Source organism: Buteo buteo, chromosome 4 (assembly GCF_964188355.1).
Source record: "Buteo buteo chromosome 4, bButBut1.hap1.1, whole genome shotgun sequence".
NCBI lineage: Eukaryota > Metazoa > Chordata > Aves > Accipitriformes > Accipitridae > Buteo > Buteo buteo.
The window spans coordinates 9644040-9664688 of record NC_134174.1 but is presented as its reverse complement, the minus strand read 5'-3'; the positions used below and the strand labels follow the sequence as shown (position 1 = coordinate 9664688).

The window sequence follows — 20649 nt, the reverse complement described above, 5'->3', positions numbered from 1 at the left end:
TTGCTCCTTATGCAGCAGATGATACATAAGCTGAGAAACAAAATTCTCCAAGAAAAGAGGTGAAGTGCTTTAATCTTTTCACCAAAGCATATACTGGAAAGATGTGACTGCAGACAAGTATTCATATCATTTAGCATTAGGTTTCATCTGTACAACCAGTGCACTGTAATTAGGTAAAAGAGGCTGCTCCAGAAAATAATTCAGAATATCTAAATAAAACTCATACTCAAAGCCTATCTCTATGGGAATAACGTATATGAATAGTGATCATAATTACTCCAGGGTCCACACAAGAGCAATTACCCCATAGTCAGTCACAATTCATATAAAAAATGGGAGTATTAAAAAATACAGGGGCATTCAGTAATGAATCTCCATATATATACAGATTTTGTGAGGTCATTAAAAGGCCTTATGGTTTTCCTTTCCCATCTGAAGTTTTCACCTTCAAAATATGTGCTTCTCACATCATAGATGCAGTATCTGAGCTCTTACACCTAAAAGTATTTCAGACATGCAAATATCCAGCCAAGAGCTTAACTTGCAAGAGTGAACTCTTGTAAATGTTGCTTCCTCCAGAACAAAAAGGCTACCAGGTGTGAAAACAGCATTTACAGTTCAGAGCTGTAGTGTACCCACAGTCTTATCATGCATTCACACTCTGAACACATCTGACCCTGAGGCAGAAATACCGTAGTCTCGATTCCCAGCTCCCCAGGAGGGAGGGACCCTGGCGTGCCCATCCACCGAAATTTCCCAAATAAAACCAAAACACACAAACTGCCTCCTAATGAGCTGGGCCCCACCACAGTAAGCAGGCATGGCATTGTCAGGACACATACCAAGGACCAGAACTGTAGGGCACATCATGGACTGCACCTATGCCTTATTATAAGCATGGTATCTACCTGTCTCCATGAAATCAGCTGTGCCTATATGAACTTCCAGCTGAAGTTTTAACAGAAAATTAATCAAAACTAGCATTCTAATCCTTTATATAAATTTCAGAGTACTAGTTAGGAACCTTAAGGAACATAATTTTGTACAAAATTCTTCATTACTGGGAAACGAACAGGAACAAACAGTTAGCTTTAACTTATTTAAATACATGTTAAAAAAAAAAAAAAGAAAAGAAAAAGAAAAAGAGCATACCTCACACAGCCACAAGTGTTTAATGGTCAAAGCAAAATCATCCAGTTTGATTGATGTCTCTTTTGATACTCCTAGAGGAAAATAATTTTATATTTGAAAAATACAACTAATTTACAGAAAAAAACATAAAAGCTTACCTACATGCTTTGAAAATTAAAGAATAACATAATCAATTACCATAGCACTGCTTTAAAGCATCCAAAGCCTTGACTATGTAACAGGGAACATTCTAAATTCAATACGATTTGGGAAAGTGCATGGCAGGGGGCTTGTGATGAAACACAGTTGTATTGCTCTTGTATAAAATATCAGCCTTTTTGCTGTAATGAAGTGAAGTCATCTTGGTTTGCAACTGCAATTTGTTAGGATTGTCTCATTAATAGACTGCTCCCCCCCCCCAGCCTCTAAATGCATCAATTTTTATTGGAATGAAGTTACATCTCCTTATAAAGGCAAGCCTAAACATAAGACATTGAACCAAATTAGTTTCACTTTTTGAAACATTATAGTATGGTTTTACTTTGGCCCACTCAGTTAATCTTGCTAAGGAAAAGGGAAGAGGGGGCAAACACTTATTTGAAGAGGGGACATGCAGTTTTGCAGTGCTGTGTGAACAACACACAGCACAGGTGTGGAGTATTGCATAAATAACCCTATGGCTAAAGCAGCAAGCAAGACCACATGCCAGGGAACCTGATTTTACATTAGCCAGAATATCATAACATAGATGTCAGGTTGCCTATGCCTAGGAGCTAGGCAGAACTATTATGCCCTTTCTGGACTCGTAGGTCTGTTCAGACACGTACATGGACATCCACAAAGGCTAACTCCAGCCATGGAAAGGTGATCAGAAAGCTAAGTTCATATTGGTGTAGCTTAGAGCACCTAACTTTAAACTTCAGCTGTAAAAGAACCTCCCTCTCTTCACGAAAAACTTGGATAATTCACCTACATTAACCTCAGACTATATGAAATCCCCTTTCTCCATCCAGTCTGTTCCTTTTTTTTTTTCCTGAAAAGATGCAAGAAAACAAGCTAAATGAAAAATATTTAAAACTTTCTACAACTCATTAACAAGAAATTTTCTCACATAATTGGACCTTCCAGGCACTGGCACATAACTTCTGTTAGTAATATGACAAAATTACCAATGTCCATCACATGAACGCGAACACCCTGGGCTGCAGTTTCCTGCTCTGGGACCTAGAGTGCATCCCGGATCAAGAGATGATAAAGAGTGACTGGGCTATAGATGAACTGAGAAAAATATTTTTCAATACTCTCTGTGTGGAATTGTTTTGGGGTTGTGGGGCAGGGTTTTGGTAGCGGGGTAGGGGCCGCAGGGCCGGCTGCTGTGAGAAGCTGCTGGAAGGTTCCCCGGCTGGGAGCCGGACCCACCTCTGGCCCAGGCCGAGCCCGTCAGCGCCGGCGGTATCGCCTCTGGGAGAGCGGATTTCAGAGGGGGAACCTGCAGCCAGGAGGGGATTGGGATGGGAGAGGAACCCCTCTGCGGATACCGAGGGCAGGGAGGAAGGAGGGCAGGAGGGGCTGCCCCCGCAGCCCGTGGGGAGACCAGGCGGCAGGCTCTGTCCCCCCAGCCCACGGAGGGCAGCGGGGGAGCAGATGCCCACCTGCGGCCCGGGGAGAGAGGAGCCCACGCCGGAGCAGGGGGTGGATGCCCCCCAAGATGGCCGCCGCTCCCTGGGGAAGCCCGCGCTGGGGCAGGCTGGGACTGAAGGTCGGCCTGCGGGAAGGATCCACGCCAGGGAAGTTTGTGAGGAACTGCAGCCCGTGGGAAGGACTCACGCTGGAGAAGTTCGTGAAGGACTGTCTCCTGTGGGAGGGACCTCAGGGTGGAGCAGGGGAGGAGTGAGGAGTCCTCCCCCTGAGGAGGAAGGAGCGGCAGAGACAAGGGGTGAGGAACCGACCCCAACCCCCGTCCCCTGTTCCCCTGCGCCGCCGGGGGGAGGAGGTGGAGGGAACCGGGAGTGGAGCTGAGGCGGGAAGGAGGGAGGGGTGGGGGGAAGGTGTTCTAAGGTTTGGGTTTACTTCTCAGTGTCCTTGTTTAGATTTGATTGGTAGTAAATTAAATTGACTTTGTTTCTTCCCCAAGTTGAGCCCATGACCGTATGTGGTGAGTGATCCCTCCCTGTCCTTGTCTTGACCCATGAGCTTTTCTTTATATTTTCTCCTCATCCCACCGGGGCCGCGGGGGGAGGAGTGAGCGAGCGGCTGTGTGGTACTTTGTTACCGGCTGGGCTGAAACCACGACAGGAATTTATCCATAAAAGAACAAGATCAAGTCCAAATGGAACTAAACCCAGTTTGGTCTACAGTTGGTTCATTTCACTGAATATTTCAAATTAAAGATTTTTGTTTGGAACACATGGACTGTGTTGGTTAATTCTGTTATATTTCTGATGCCAGATGCTATGGGACCCTACAGATTTGGAGGATACATCTTGTATTTTAATATGTGCTTGCACAATGCCTAACATTCCTTGGCAAATAAGTTAGTAACATTCTCACGTAAAATTATGCAAGGTCTTGCTTGTTACATATGAGTATAGTTAAAAAAAAAATTCTATATTTGGATCATGATTTACAGTTTCTCTGAAGTGCTCTGGCTTTCTAAGTGTGATTGACACAGAAGGAACTATACTAAATTTTTTTTTAAAATAAGGAAGAAACAAATGAGATTACAGGACACTTTTCTTGTATAAATGTATTACTAGAAGTTTGCTGAAAGACAGTTTAGCCTCTAGTTTTAAAGAGCTGGCAGAAAAAAAACTCATCCAGTGGAAGAAACCAGCATTGTGAACTTGCCCACATCAGCTGTCAAGCAGAAGCCAACATGCACAATTAAAGTAATTAGAAAAAAAAGTTTTAATATCTCAAAAGTACAAGAGTTGATCTTCTGTAACCTAGACTGTCAGTGATTTAAAATGAAATAAATAATCTTATCTGCTAAAGGGAACAAAGTTCATTAAGTCTTTCCTTTTTCTTTTTTTTTTTTTTTTACCCATACAATAGCTGCTGATTTGCTCTCCGGGGGTACTCTTCATGTTTTTTTTTCTCTAGTGTTGTTTTTTTCAGGCTACAAATTTCAGATCTTACTCCACTGAACAAAGCCAAGTGAAGGAAGTGGAAGACCCAAACTTGGTGCAAACCCATCAAATCTAACAGACCTAGGTCTGTAGAAGCTAACATAGACCATTTAAAAAGTAAACTGAGACAGAATTCATAAAAAGGCACCTCTATGGATTCTTGCATTTTATCTTTTCTTAATCTGATCCTAACCAATTATTTTAGGAAGCTAACTGAGAGTGTCCTAGGAGTATTAAACAGCTTTTGCCATTCCAGTTCTCCTAGAGCTTTATTAATCACTACACTAGCTTTGTGAACATCCTGCTAATCTAGTCCTCTCTGGACAGTGTTTTTTTCCCTAGGAAAAAAAGAAAAAAAAAAAAAGAAAAAAAAAAAGAACTGGTTTTAAAACACTATACATCCAAAGTTTCTCTGTTTCCTGTGATATCTATGCACATAACTAAACTATTGACTAACATACAACAGCTTAAGAAAGCATATTCTTTCATAGCATGTAGTAGACTTAGAGTGATAATAAAATATTATTTATGTGATGCTTCTGTTATAGTTTTATCAACACTTTCCAGAGATATGGCAACAGCTGTATTTTAAGAGTTTTATCATCTGGATAGAAAAGCATTCTCCATACTAAAGTTTCCAATTAAAATTCTGTGTTAGAGACTATGCTTTTTAACTTCAGATGTGGAAAAGATCCAGAATTTATCTCTAAGCCACAAAAACATAAAATAAATTAAATGATTTAGCATCAAGGGGTTTTTCCTGCTTCTTAAGCTGACTTTCTAGCATCAGAGAAAATACACTAAAAAAAAAAAAGAAAATATCAGGCTTTTTTAAGATTCTCAAGAGGGGCATCAAAAGTTTAAGCACCCAACATTATTAATCCCTTCTGAAATTCCTATTGCAGGTGCATGCATTTCTTTCTTATGCATATGAAGCCCAATCCAAAACTCCCAGTCATAAATAGAATGAATACCACTGATTTTAAACATCTTTACTAGTCCACCTCTCCAGGCAAGGAAAGACTGACAACATTCTTGCACCTCTTTCAGATATTTTCCTCAAACAAATATTTTACGGCTTAGACACAGTGATGTGAAGACCAACCAACCCACCCACTCACATGTACATACACGCAGAAAGGAAAAACTAATCTTTACTAAACAATTTGTACGATCCTCACTGTTTTTTCTTCACTGTATGCTCCCACTACTTCAGGGCCCATCACAGGAGCCAAACTACCTCCTGCTGTTTTTTACAGCTGAGGTTTCTCAGTCCTTTATAGGCACCATTTGACCCCTTTCCAGCTGGCTCTGATAATCAAATACGGGCAGGCAAGTCCAGCCCTACCTCCCTGCTCCCTGAACAACTGCTCTAGGACTGAAAGGAGTAGACCACCCTGTTAAATGTCCTACGATTAAAACAGCAAAAAATTTAATAGGAAAATGTGCTCCTTTTATTATTTCTTAAAAGACAAAAGGAAGAGGGAGAGCAGAGAGGGACCTTTTGTGGATATGATTAACTTTATTCACTTGAAAGTCCAGTTTAGAAATAAAATGTTGAACTATGAGCTTTTGCAGACAAACAGCAATTTTAAGCAGTTACTTCATGTATACTTTACTATGTTAGTTTTGTCTGTGAAATACTCCACATATGAAGTGTTAGTTTGGGTAGCTGTTTTGATTAATGGGCTTACACAGACATGAAATAAATTGAGATGAAACAACTCTTCATGCTTCCATATTTAATTTTTTTTTCACTCTATGATTATTATATGTTATATACAATGTATGATAGAAAGGTCTTAGTGATATGTAAGAGAGAATTCCATGAGCTCACATTGAACTACTGAGCTTGAGATGAGACAAGATCCCCTGGAAAGAGGGATTGTATTTCCTAAAGATCAAATGAGGATGTCCGTATCCATGCCACCAGCTGGGAGAAGCTCCCTAGGTTGATGGAAGAAGCACGAGAAGGAAGACTAAGTTTCAAGGATGGGCAGACACTCCTTAGAAAAGCAGAGAGCAAAAACAGAGAGCAATGGAAAAGGAGGTTTGTCCAGGTAACAGGAATCTCAGTGCTGACTCGGAACCAAGATCTTGATCTGAAAGATACAGTAGGCAAGAGGGAGATTTCAAATAATTTTAATTTCCTTAACCCAAGATCTCTGAGCTTTCTCTGAGTCACCAGGTTGGTTTTGGTTTGGGTTTTTTTGTTTGTTTTTTTTTTTAATCAAGTGCAGTTTTGAAGATCTGTCTTTTCTCTTACTCTAAGAAAATGTTTGGACAGGCTCATCTCAAAGCTATGCCTGACTTACGAGTCCTATCACAGCATCTCATCAAGTACACAAAGCTAGATATGTGAGTGAATACATTTTCATAAAGATATTCCTCATTGACATTAAACATCAATATTTGTGTAAGAAAGTAGTCCTAAGAGGTGATATTTGGCTTTGACCTAATGCTAGAACTGTTTGTCACAAAGCCTTGAGATAAGCTGCAAGTAGATTGAAAAGTTATGTAAAACATATTTTTGTGTTTTGCACCGAGATAAACTTTATCCCAGACATAACAATTGTATGATCAGTGATAGGATTTGAGAGAAAGTATTCTTTTAATGGAGAAATAGCATGTTATTGTAAATATAATTTTTACTTCCCAAGTCATCTCCAAATGTGCATTTCTGAAAATCTGACTTTTCAAAATTAGACTCACAGGCAGGCAAAGTCTCCACTTGTGTTTGGACAAAGTACATTAAATTCTTGTTAGTCATGTTTCATGGTCTCCAGTTGTCATAAACATTCTCAGAAGCTATATTATGCATACTATTGTGTGTGCATAAAATTTTGGAATCCCACCAGCAGGGAAAGAGATGTAGAAACATTTCCCTGTCTTTGAAATTATTGGTGAAAAGGAACACAGGGATTTTTCAGAACCGGCCTTATTAATGAAAGCCTTTCCTGGCTGGTACGTACAAGGGCAAACACATTATTCCCAATGAAAAACAGCTTTGGAAAAGTGAAGGAGAAAACCTCATGGGTGGTCTTCTAAGAATATAGAAAGAGAGTTTTATGCTCTAGCTGCATTTAAAAAAAAAAAAAAAAAAAAGTAGCCGATGGCTACCTTTGGGGCCCAGAGGCACAGGAGCAAGATGCCATATTTGAGTTCAAGAGGACCTATAATCTGTCCTCCTCAGACTGATGTGGAGAAATGCTGTGTGTTTCCCAAATCTGATTCAAAGTGAATGAAATGATAAAGAGTTTCACTCCCTGAACTGGCTGAAGCAAGATTGCTATGGAGGTGAGGCACAATTGGAAGTTTCTTGTACCAGCAGAGAGTCTAAATCAACTGTGATAGGCTTTTGAATAGGCTTTTACCCTTGAGAAGAGGTCTCCAAGATATCTGATATTCTGGCATTAGCAGAAGCCCAGCCTTACACCTGAGCAATTTAGTATTTTGCGGAATCTGGCATTCTGTGTCTGATTCATGTTTTTAAACTCTGTGCCTCTGCTTCCTGTCAGCCATGCACTACTGTCTTTGACTACATCTTTACTACGTAGATATATACCCATTTCTGCTCTTTTATAAGATGGGGCAATTAAATTTTCTGGTATTTGGGAGAGAAATAGTCATGAATAGTAGAGTTGTCTTGTCATTCTGGTATAAATTTCATTCTATTTCAGTACACTGGCAAAAACTAGAATTTGGAGGGAGAAGAAAAAGTAGAAACCTTCTGCTAGTGCCTATTACAGATTTTAGCAGAATAGACAGTAGTTTCTAAATTGTTATCTTTGATTTGGTTTGCTTAGGTCTTTTAACATTTATTTTGTGCTGTCATATAGACAAATCATTTATTGTGATAAATATTCTGTTTTGATCTCTTTTGGTTTATGCCCTCCAAATAAAATTCCATTAAGCAGAACAACTACATTTCTTCCATATGCAAAATTGCTTATGACATTTCTGATCGCTCTGTGATAAAGGTTCCAGGATGAATGAAAGAGACGCAGAAGCAGATATAACTGTAGATTAACATAACAATGCTATGAGGTATTTGACTTATAACAGAAGCAGTGAATGAATCCATCTCCCATGCCTCCTACTCCTGTTAACCTTCCTCTAGGCCCATCTAAATACACTATTGCATAAACATCATCACATAACTTTGGCATGACTGTGGAATTACTAATTGACTGCTCTGTTCTCACTGATGCAAGACCTTCCCTTTCTTTATTAAGTCAGCTTTCCTGCTGATAGATGTCACAGGACATGCGATTTCCTTCTGAAAAGGTCATTACATGTGACAAATACATAAGCACAATTTGCTTCCTCCCTGAGGCAGGGATCCAGAAATTTTGCATGGGAGTTTTGCGTAATACTCCCCGCCAGGTAGTTTGGCAGGTCCAGCCAGCACTAGTAGCATAAACTGACTTGGTGAGATGATACACCTTTGAAACTGATTCATTACAACTGTAAACAAAGAACAACAGTTGGGAAAAGATCATCAATTTTAAGGTCTTCACTGATTGTGGGGTTTTTAATTCAGTGAAATATTCTGCTACCATGCTATGTTATTCCCTGCACTGCAGAGTTGCTAACTGGTGATCAATAAAAGATGTTTTAACTCGCATTCATGACCTTCATCTCAAATTAAGTCAATAATAGGACTCCAGGCCATTGGAAAGCACTGAGTCTTAAATGACTTAGTAATATACACTTGAAGATAGTGGCAATCTTGTCACTGAGTTCAGTGCAAATGTTTCAAGTCCTTCTGTTCTAACTCAAGTGGTACTGTATTTCTAAACAAACCCACTGGACAAAAAACATGCAGAGTCTTACCTAAAATTTACTGCTTTGAACACAGTCTGTATCTGTATTAAAGAAAATTAATCTGCTGGTAATAATTCAGCAGCTTACATTAGCTTAATTAGATGGTCTCCATCAAATTCCAGTACTGATACTGTCCATGTTGTCTTTACTATGGCTGGTACATTTACTGGAAATTTTATCAAATAGATATGAAGATGCAACTCTTTTTAGCTCTTAGAAATGTCCTGTTCAAGACTAAGGAGCATTACAAAAAAATAAAATAATAATAAAAAAATCTTGCTCTATTTACATACGCTAATCTTCTGAATAGAAATAAGACTTAAACTCCTTGACATTTAATTCAGAATTATAATTCTTTTTTTTAGGAAAAATCCTATTCCTTCTTTGGAAATAAAACAGGTTAAACCATTTCTCTGCATCAAGAACAACTCTGAGCCTCTATACAGAAGGGACTGATAAGGATTTCTGTAATGACTGCTAAGAAACCAGGTCTTGTAGATGTATAATAACTCTTAGAAAGCTTAGTGGAAAAGAATATATTAAAACAAAAATTTCTATGCTTCACTGTAGAGCAAAATATCCTCTTACAGGGAGGATATTTTTTTTAGAAAAGAGCAGTTTATTCTCTGATTGTGTTCTGTCATAAATCATACAGACAGATGTGTGCCTTAGTCACGCATCAAGGTTGATTACCATTTCTTTAGGTTTATACAACACAGGCTAAGGATTAGATTTTTTTTATTGTAACTTTTTTTTTTCATTTTATAGTAGAGAAAATGTAATATTGCATGCATTTTTCTTTGTTATAGCACATCTGTACAATAAAACCAATATTTACATCATACAATCTTCTGCTCTTATGAAGAAAAATCTAGTCATAGCTGGGTCTGCTTGTTCTCTTTCTAAGAACACATTTTAGGGAAGCCCTCATACAGGTTAAGATAATGACTAAAATTTTTCATTGCATATTCTGCTACCCACATGCCTATCTACTTTTTATATTTTAAAAATTGGTTGATCAAGAAATTCTTAGAATATATGTATAGATGAAGGTATCTGGAGAATAAATGCTTACGAATTTAATAATTAAACCCTATTGAATTACTGCAGCCCTGAGTCAAGGACTGTTAAATGTCAAGGTGTGTATAATGTTTTTTAACTTCATTGTACCAGGCCAACCTGAAATAGAAGTGGGAGTCTTCCTCAGTAAAGTTCCTTACCAAAGAAAACTCCGTGGGAGGAGAATATATACATCAGGGATAGTGACCTGACCTCAGCTATTATAGCTAGTCATAGCTGGCATCAAGAAGAAATTAACATGTGGTTACTCAATATTTCTATTAGATAGAGTTCAGATTTGACATTAGTCATGGGTATAAAGTAAATTTTGACTCTGCTTTGGAATTCAAGCTCTCTTAGCTATCTGCCAGCTCCAATGAACTTACAAAAACAAGATTGTTATATTGCACAAAGGAACGAACACATGGCTGAAACAAAGAAAACCTAAGATTTGGCTGAGTAACTCATAGTGAAATGATCAGTGTTCACTGGTGTTTGAAACTTACCCAATTAGATTTATTTCTTTAAAAATGAAAAGCAAAGTGAGTATCTATTTCATCACTGAAATAGCAGTCCCTTCATATCATTTCTGAAGGTGAAATGTTTGACAAATGGCGCTCTCAGACAAAGCTGTCTTCCTTCCACAGGAAGGGCCAGAAAGACAAGAGATGTGAATTTACCTGTGAAAATGTTAGACTGCTTCAAGTTTGGCAAAGAAGAGCATTTTCTATATCAGTCCAAGAATTTTAGATAGTTAATAAAATGTGAGTCATGGAGTGCTTTCATCCTATCATAATACAGTTCATAACATAGTGAATCCTGGCTCATTGATAATCTTAATAGAAACAATAACCCTAATATCTTAGTAGCATTTAACTTAGAAATTTATTGGTGTGTTACACACTGCTTAGTGCTCATTTATTTCTTCTCCTAGTCTGAACAGAAATGAGACAGCTATTTCAAATTAACTGTGTTGTTTGGTTTTTTTTTTTAATAAACATCAAAACAATAAAAAAGCCCTTGCAAAAAAAATTCAAGGGTTTTAATTTAATTTTTTTTTCCACAGAGGTACATTTTTCCACATAGCTGTGATGTTTATGTTCACTCTGACTCACACTGGAAGGAAAGGAGGTGCTAATATCCATGATCAAATCAGTTCATAAATTTACTTCATTGCCTAGTCACACCATCAACACTTGTTTTTCCACTGAATTTGTTTCTCATTATTTCCTTTCTTCCACCTCACCCATGAGTGGTTTTAAACCTACATCAATTGAAAAACGTTTGCAAAAACATCCCCATACAAAGAAGCATTATAAAAGCAAAGTGACTTACCTTTTGACAATTCTCCCTCAAAACAGAAAAATTTTGTGCTTTTTGAGCAAGAAACTACTCTGAGGCTCTTCTCTTCCCTTGCCTGTCTTACACTGTGGCTTTACCTCTGCCATCATTATAATTTCCTTAACCAAGGACTATGATGTCACAACATTTTCATGTTATGATGGACATCTTTGGGTTCTGGATATAATTACTACTTTTCTGGGTGTAGCTATGCAGTTGTCAAGGAAAAAGAGATAATATAAAAATAAGGAAACAAACGACAATGTCTGATTCTTGGCCTATTTGTTCTTTATGTTGATATTGTTTGAATACCAAAGTCTCTGGTGGCTTAATCACTAACACACAGAAACATTTTGCTATCTTCTGAAGAAATCAGAAAGTAAACAGCTGATTGACTTATTTCACCTTTCCCTACTGAAACTTTTTATTGGTTGAAACACAAGAAGAACCGGTATTTCTACTTCATCTCATTCTACTGCTTAATCAACTTCTTTCTCCATTCAGCAGAAATTGAATATTAAAATTAGCTATAATGTAGGTCTATGTGAAGATGCAGAGTATATAATGTCTATTTTCTGGCTTTCTTTTTGCCACTGAATACACTTCCCTGGATAAATGACTTCTGGGGCTGCAAAGTCACTGAAAATTGCCTGGCAATAGGAGCTCTGCACAAAGAAACATTTTTATTGCGAGCTTCGCCATTGCAAGTAAGTTGGGCAATGTCTGTTACTTTGGATTTTTAAAACTAGATTTCAACTGCAAATTTCATCTCAGCTGGGGATAAGGTCTCCCAAAAGAGGAATCCTAAAGAAATCGTCTTCTCTGTCTGCTGAGCAAAACACCAGAGCCAACTGATCAAGGCTGAAAGCAAAGCTCAGCTCAGGTCAGGAGAGTTTAACCAAGAGGCACACTTCCTCACTGAATGCCACAGACGTTTATTTTCCCTGCTGGAGTTCTCCACATCTCCCCCAAAAGCCATAGATGGGACGACAGTTTCTCCAAGCAGCTGTGCAAACTGCTGTGCTAAGAGTGCTTAATCCTTACTGACATGCTCTGGCAATGAACACGTATCTGATGGCAGCACTGTTTTAGGTAATCATATGCTCTGTCCTTCCCTCTCTGCCCGTGCCGAGAGCTACACAGCTAAACATAGGGTAATCTCTCTCTCTTACAAAAAACAGGAAACGCATCTCTGCGCACCTTACCCTGCAATACACAGAGCTCAGCCTTGACAGTCACCTGTGGACTGGATGTGAGTGTAGTCAGAGAGTGGATGCGCCCTGTGTGGCACACAGAGGTGATGAAATCCTCATCAGCAACCTGGAACTGAAGGTCAGACATTCAGTCTTCATGGAGCCCCATGAAAAGATCTCAGTTTACTTGAGGTGCTTTGAGTCAGAATGAGAACACCCTGCAGCAAGTGGTCAAGTCAAGAGCCATAACAGCAGCTGTATGTGTGCCACAGTTACCTTTACAAGACTGAGACTGGCTATCGTTACTAAATGCAGTCAACTGCAACACAGGGAACTTGTTTGTGCCTGGAACTATTGCATTTTAAGTATAATGGAAGAAGCAAGCATCACTACCAAATGTCTGCCTGTTGCGTGAGTGGTGTTTTCATTGCTTTAGCTCACAAGCCGGTAGGAATTTGTTGGTCTGTCAGCTTGAAATAAAACTAAGGGAATCTAAATCTTTACTGAGCTACTCGACTAACATGGCCTGTTCTTTGTTTTTGTTGGGTGTTTTCAGCTTGATGACTTAAAATACAGAGGATGGGTGTGGTTAAACACCCTACTCCCACTTAGTCATTCCTAAAATGTATGTTCATGTTCAGTTTCTCCAAGGTCCCTCTGGATTTTTGTCACTGCAGCAATGCTATGCCAACTCCACAAGCTGAGTACAGGCGTCCTGTTCTCACTGAGTTGCACATCCCTAAGACATATAGTAACTACTTGGTAGAGAGGAACACGCTCTGTGACTAATGTGGAAGTTCCTTAAAAAATTATTACAGAGCTTTGCTTCAAGACTTTGAGCCCTTGGACTTTCTGACATACGAAAACAAAACCTTCCACAGACTCTGTCCTACCAGTTCTAAGCAAGAACATTGCAGGACAAATCGTGCCATACAAAATAATTTGCTTTCTTTGTAAAAATTCCTGCAATAAAATAATGAACATCAGATGTCTATTTCTTGCTAATGTGCTGACACTGCATAAAATGAATACTTCAACTCTCAGCCCAGAACAGCGTTTCCTACTCCTCATGCCATGGACCCATAAGAAACCGTGATCCAGACTCACGTCATGAAGCATCCAGCCTTCAACTTAGACTAAGATAGATGTCCATGTCTTCTAATGAAATTTCTGTAACCAATGAACAGACATAGACACTCAGTCCACTTCAGTCCCCTTCTGGAGGTAACTATCTCTTATTATTAGCAGAAATCTCCTGCAGTAACTGCTCTTGTCTTCACTGTCTTCATGAAATGCCTGAGGTGGGGGCGGGGAAGGATGATTTAATCTCTTCTCTGTCTTTTCTAACTTATGCTTCCCCACATTCCTTTTCATCTTGACATTATTTCTGGTGGGAAGTCAGTCAGGTAATGATCACAGAATCATAGAATCATTTAAATTGGAGAAGACCCTTAAGATCACTAGGTCCAACCATTAACCTAGCACTGCCAAGTCCACCACTAAACCATGTCCCTAAGCACCACATCTACATGTCTTTTAAATACCTCCAGGGGTGGTGACTCAACCACTTCCCTGGGCAGCCTGTTCCAGAGCTTGATAACCCTGTCGAGGAAGAAATTTGGATAATAATCCAATCTAAACCTCTCCTGGTGCAACTTGAGGCTGTTTCCTCTTGTCCTATTGCTTGTTACTTGGGAGAAGACACCAACACCCACCTCACTACAACCTCCTCTCAGGTAGTTGTAGAGAGCGATCAGGTCTCCCCCTCAGCCTCCTCTTCTCCAGCCTAAACAACCCCAGTTCCCTCAGCTGCTCCTCATAAGACTTGTGCTCTAGACCCTTCACCAGCTTCGTTGCCCTTCTCTGGACACGCTCCAGCACCTCAAGGTCTTTCCTGTAGTGAGGGGCCCAAAACTGAACACAGGACTCGAGGTGCGGCCCCACCAGTGCCGAATACAGGGGGATGAACACTTCCTTAGTCCTGCTGGCCACACTATTTCTGACACAGGCCAGGATGCCATTGGCCTTCTTGGCCACCTGGGCACACTGCTGGCTCATATCCAGCCAGCTGTCGACCAACACCCCCAGGTCTTTTTCCGCCAGGCAGCTCTCCAGCCACTCTTCCCCAAGCCTGTAGCGCTGCGTGGGGTTGTTGTGACCCAAGTGCAGGACCCAGCACTTGGCCTTGTTGAACCTCAGACAACTGGCCTCGGACCATTGATCCAGCCTGTCCAGATCCTTCTGTAGAGCCTGCCTACCCTCGAGCAGATCAACACTCCTGCCCAAATGATGCAACATCCTTTGTGCACACTCTGATCTCTCATGATTTTAGCCCACAGGGTGTAGTTTGTAATGGGGAAAGAAAATGTTTGGCCATTGATTTTGTCTGCAGTTTTCCCCTGTATTTTTCATAACTGTATTTCCTAATTGTGTTCGTCCACTGCATAAAAGCTTACTGGAGTGAATGTCATGCAAATTTAGACAATCTCATTGCTCTGCTATTGAACTAATACACAAAGCCAAACCCATTGAACTGAATCACTTCTAAGTTATGCAAGAGGAAATCATCTACCATACACCAGTCTATTTAGGCATGAGACAAATTGAAATTGATATCAAATGAGGTATGAGAGAAAAGCCAGCATCAGCTAAGAAGTTCAGTGTATGGTAAGTGAAGTAAGGTAAGAACTTATAGAAGTTAGATGCCATGGTTAATTCTTTTCTTCATTAAGTAAGAGTCATTCATATGACAGGTACTCAAGGACTTATTGATCTTTTCAAACAAAAAGATTATTTTTTAAAAGTCAAGTTATTGAAATTATCCCTGACCAGACCTTATAACAATATATTCATGTCTGTATTTTTATCAATATTTAAATCAATATCATGTTCCATTTGATTTATTTTCATTGTGTGGTCTTACTCTTATGGACACCCAAATGAAATATCTGTTTTTTATTTACAGGTACTCACTCTGTCTATTTCAAGGTTTTTGATGAAGCAGGTATTTTTTTCCAGTTTTATAAACTTAATTGCTTCCTCTTCAAAAATATCCAGGCCAATATTTGAGGGCAAAACCAGTGCAGAAAAAAACAGTGCTTTTTTTTCCTACAGGTTATCTAAATTTGAGAAATTAGTTTCTTTCTTTATGCTGCGGTACATACTGATTAAGTATTATATCTCTCCATATTTGTCTCAATATAATGTCACAGATAAAGTAAAATATGGTAATTAACAGGCATGGTTCCTGTTAATAAATTTAATTTGTTGTTGGTTTTTTTTTTTTTCCTGAGAGTAAGTAACTTCATAACCAAGAACTGTTAAAAAATTGCTGGCTTGTATACAGGCAATCTTTTCTGAAGTTGTAGGTTGTTACTGCTAGTCATGGTGCTAATTAGTATTTCTTTGTTGTTTCCTTGGACTCTCCTTTCTGTGTGTTATTTCTTCTATTAAGATTGCAGGATATTTGGAGAAGAAACCATCCTTTTGCTCCAAGTTTGTGCAGTATCTACCATGTTATGCTCATATTTTATGAATGATCCTCCTGAAAGTATAATCTTTGTTCCTTTTAAATAGTTGTTTGTTCCCACAAAAATCTCTGTAGGAGTTTTTCAGTTTCAATGTTGATATTATTAAAACTTGTGTAATGACATTATTATACTCATAATTTTATGCTGCAAATCTAATGTAATAGCTGTAAGTAGGGAAAAATCATCTACGCAGGGGATATTTTTAATCTCAGAAAGAATCCAAAGATCAATGTACAACTCACACTACATGCTAAAATGTGCTACTATTGACATGAGGGACATCCACTGGACTGAAAGAGGACAGGATGTACAAAGTGGATATACACAGATGTTTTACACTGAAAAAATACTTCTGTGGTGCTAAGCGACAAGTTTAGCCTAAGTTTTCAAGAGGATCTCATGAGTCACATCAAGCTGCTTTGCAAGTCACTTTGTGAGACATAATCCTGCTACAGCAAACCACAAGTTGGCCTTTTGTCTCAGAGCAGCTACGGTGTTACTGGGTACTGCCACGTTATATCACGTGATTATCATATTCTTGAAGCCACTTCTTGAAAAGCCTGAGCCATTTTTAATGTATGGTTCACTGGATTTATAGTATTATCCTTTAATATGCTAGATTTTTCCAGGAATTAACTACTACCTTTTATTGTAGCAGTAAATTATATAATAAATGTGGCTTTTACTGTCTTTTTACTGACAGTGTCTAAGAATAAGCAAGGTTAAAGAACAATGCTAAAAATATCATCACATGGCATATATGATATGGTTATATTTAATCTCAGGGTTAGAGACAATTTTTGTAATGTAATTAGGACTTGTTGTTTTTCTTGGCATTAGATACTCCCTCTGTAAAATGGAGATAGAAATATTAATCTTTATGATGATGAAGGAAAGTAAGCTCTTCTGTTGAAAAGCTAGGTATTATCCTCCTCCTCCTCTCTAGCAGAATAAATCTTTATATATGTTAAAATTATTCTCCATATATATTTTTCCCTGCTTCAGCATTTAATAAAATAGCCCCTGGACTCCAGACAAAAATGTTTTTTATAATACAGAATGATGTCTGGTTTTGTGCAGAATAACAACAAAAAAAGATCATTACTGTCCTCATGAGTAACTGAAAAGTTAGATTGATTATGTTTTGCATTCATCCACAGAAAAACTTGGAGGAAAGGATTAGTCTTATTTCTGGAAATAAAATGCATGTTTTACTATCCAAAGATTTCAAAACTCTTTCACCATACCTAGAAAATATGTACTGCGTCATATTTTATAAGTAAGTGGTTTTTGTTCTGAGTAAGTTTTTTCTGATTTTCATAAAACTTTTCTCTGTAATGGCATGAACAATTTTAATCATTTTATAATTTTGCTGCAGTCTGCATTTTTACACTATTCTGATGGAATGACTTCTCCATCCCAATGGTACTTAGCTGAGTATTTTAAAGAGTTTCTTGAATTCAAATATAAAATGTAAATGAGACCCTTAACTAAATCACAGATGCAAATAACATCCAGATGGATCAGTACATGTATTTCATAAACAGTCCCTATCTTTGTAATGGGTTAAATTAAAATCCTGGATACAACTTGCAGTAAGTGGAAGTTTCAATCTTCTCAAATACTTATTTGGATCTGATCTGCATGGCTGATGTCCATCTCTAGTCAAAAATCTGTTTGCCCGGAGGAAAATGATTCCTGCTGTAATCACAAATAGTTGCACATGTTTCTATGGGTGCCTGTGAAGCCAAAAGTTTGCAGAGGCTGGGGAAACAGCCTTGTCAGAGGAAAAAAATATACAGATCCCATGCTGCAATTTTTTCCTGAATAAAATATTTCAAGCCCCGGCATGTCTGGACTGCATATGGAATGAGCGTATGTATGTTTATATGCATGTGTTCATGTTTGTATGTAGCTTCCAATTCTAATATATTAAAAAAAAAGGATATGTGTGAACACTTATGTATTTGACATCACCATAAGCAAGAATAAATGACCACTTCAGGCTAAAATTGCAGTTACTTTCAATATTGTAAGAAAGAAATTTTATACAAATCTACATGAATTGTATGTATGTATGTACAGGCATGTGTGTTCATATAGAAGTATATTAAAGCATATTTATAACTGTATGATTTGATGGGACAGGGATTTTTTATTTAAATGTTCTGTGGTAGTAGCAAACTCAGTAATGGAAAGACTCAGCAGCGTTACAGCCAGAGTGCTAGACTCAACAACAGAAACGATGGGAGATGAACGGGAGTTACAGTGACAGCAGAGCCAAACGCTTCTTGGTAGTAGCAGACAGCAAAGCAAGGGACAAGCAACAGAAATTGCAGCTTAGGGGGGGTCAGCTTAAACTTTAAGAAAAAAAAAAATGTTAACCAGAAGGTTAGTGTTGGCAATAGTCTCACTTTGAGCAGGAAGCTGGACTAGATGCATCCAGAGTTTCCTTTCAATCAGCATTTCTATGGTTCCATGAAATACATTAAAAAGTGTGTGCCAGGTATCACATCCTGAAAAAACCAGCACACTGATATGATAACCCAGGTGGATTAGCAACACTTATCTATGGATATTAATTAGTAGAACAAGAGGTAACTCTATTTTTATCCAGGTCACCAATACGTGCTCATTTGTGAAAATATTCATGGGATTTCTCCAATAAAAATTTTACACAATTGACCTATAGCAATTTAGACCACAAGACTCCCCCCTGGAATCTCTAAAATTTACTTTTTCTTTCATGAGTATTGCAAGGTTAAGAAGCGTTAGGCAGCTGTTAGGAATTATTATCTGTATCAGCACCTTGGGTTCCATTGTTGGGTTCCAGTAGTCAGCTCTCCCATTCCACAGTGCAATAAACTGTTAGATTCTTTGATCAGGAAAGATCTTCCATTATAAATGTACCAAAATGTACCTGTATGTAATAATGTTCATTTGACTCAACAAGTTATCGTAGAAATATAATTACAAGAAGTAGTAATAAATAGCATTTATTTTAGTATTCAAGTGTAATGTCAAAAATTATTTTTTTTTTCATGCACTATGTTCTCTACCAAAACAGAGTATGAAATATGTACTTGGTCATAAATTTGATTTTTTTCATTTGAAAACACTTGAAAACATTCCTAATGCTCCATTCATTGTCTTCTATAATTCTACACACTGTTGCATCCTTTCATTCAAAAGAGAGAATGACCTTGTACTTGTGGGTTGCAGGCTCAGACATTTTGAGACACTCCCAAAACCTTCCTCTTTTACTTGCACTTCTGTCAGAAGATTTCTAAATGTAAATGTAAGTACTTTAAAGTGTGTCCTGATTGCTTAATGATGAACAACCGCAGATGACTTGACTTCTACTTATTTAGGTACTAATTATAGACGTCTAGCTGAAATACACCCAACATTTTGAGTTAGCATGGGCGGAGCTTGGGTACTATTCTGACAGGTGCTAGGATAAAACTTTAAGACTGGCAAACAAGAATCATTTAGGGAATTAATGGCTGAAAAGATTGACTGTAACTAGTCTTTGCTTTGGTTTTTCAGCTGTAAAATAGAAAAAATAATCTCTCTTAGGAAAGAAATAACTCTTTGAAATGTTATGAAGATACCCTGATTTTGCAGACCACTCTGAGTTTCTCATCTGGAAGGTGTTATATATGGTGAGAACAAGTTATTGCTTGCTGTCTCCTATCAAAGACAGACGCATAGTTAATCATGAATCCCATGCTTTCATCTTGCAACCCAGATGCAGCAAATGTATTTTTTTACTTGCCTTCAGCTTAACAAGCAGAATTACTTGTTTCTTAATGAAGTATATGAGCCTGTGCCTAAATGCAGCATTCACGACCAGACTGAAACACTGGTTCACAGTACCCTGATAGATGTATCTGGTTCTTTCATATTCACTGTGCATCGGTATTCTTAAAAAGTCAGTGCACATTTTAAAAATGTCACTGCACATTTACACATCAATGAACCTCATAGGTTTTTGTTTCTGCCATGCTGATCCTGAAGAAAGCCTGTTTGCCTGAACTTACTTTTGTAATATTTTTCATTTTGTGATGAGGAGAAATTACAATTCTATATTAATTTACTGCACTGTTTGGTAACTATTAACACCTGGTGCAGATGAAAACCTAATAGCCTAACGGAGACAAAGAAAAGAAAAAGTACTCCTTAGTTATCTAAAATTTTAAATTCTTAATCTTCCAACTGAAAACTGTCAATTTTCCCACATTTACCAAGGAATATCTCAGTATATATCAATTACTCAAATGTGGCCTCCTTCCATTTCTCTTATGAAAACTTAAAAAAATAAAAATAATAAAAAAAATCTGTTGCCTTCTTAGCTCCTAGTGCCAATTTCTTGGGAAGTTACACTGTGGTGTTATCTACATTCTCAAGAAATAACACTATTTCTTTTTTTTTTTCACT

At 38.1% G+C, this 20649-nt stretch overlaps 1 protein-coding gene across 1 annotated transcript in view; it reads right to left on the bottom strand.

Moving 5' to 3' along the window:
• The window catches only part of SEMA3A (semaphorin 3A), a 251245-nt gene extending 239695 nt beyond the window's left edge, over positions 1-11550 (bottom strand). The window contains exons 1-2 of the mRNA XM_075024731.1: positions 11481-11550; positions 1153-1223 (exon numbers count right to left, since the gene is read on the bottom strand). The gene's annotated coding sequence lies outside the window, so the exon portion shown is untranslated. The remainder of the gene's footprint in view (positions 1-1152; positions 1224-11480) is intronic.
• Between the last annotated feature and the right edge of the window lie 9099 nt (positions 11551-20649).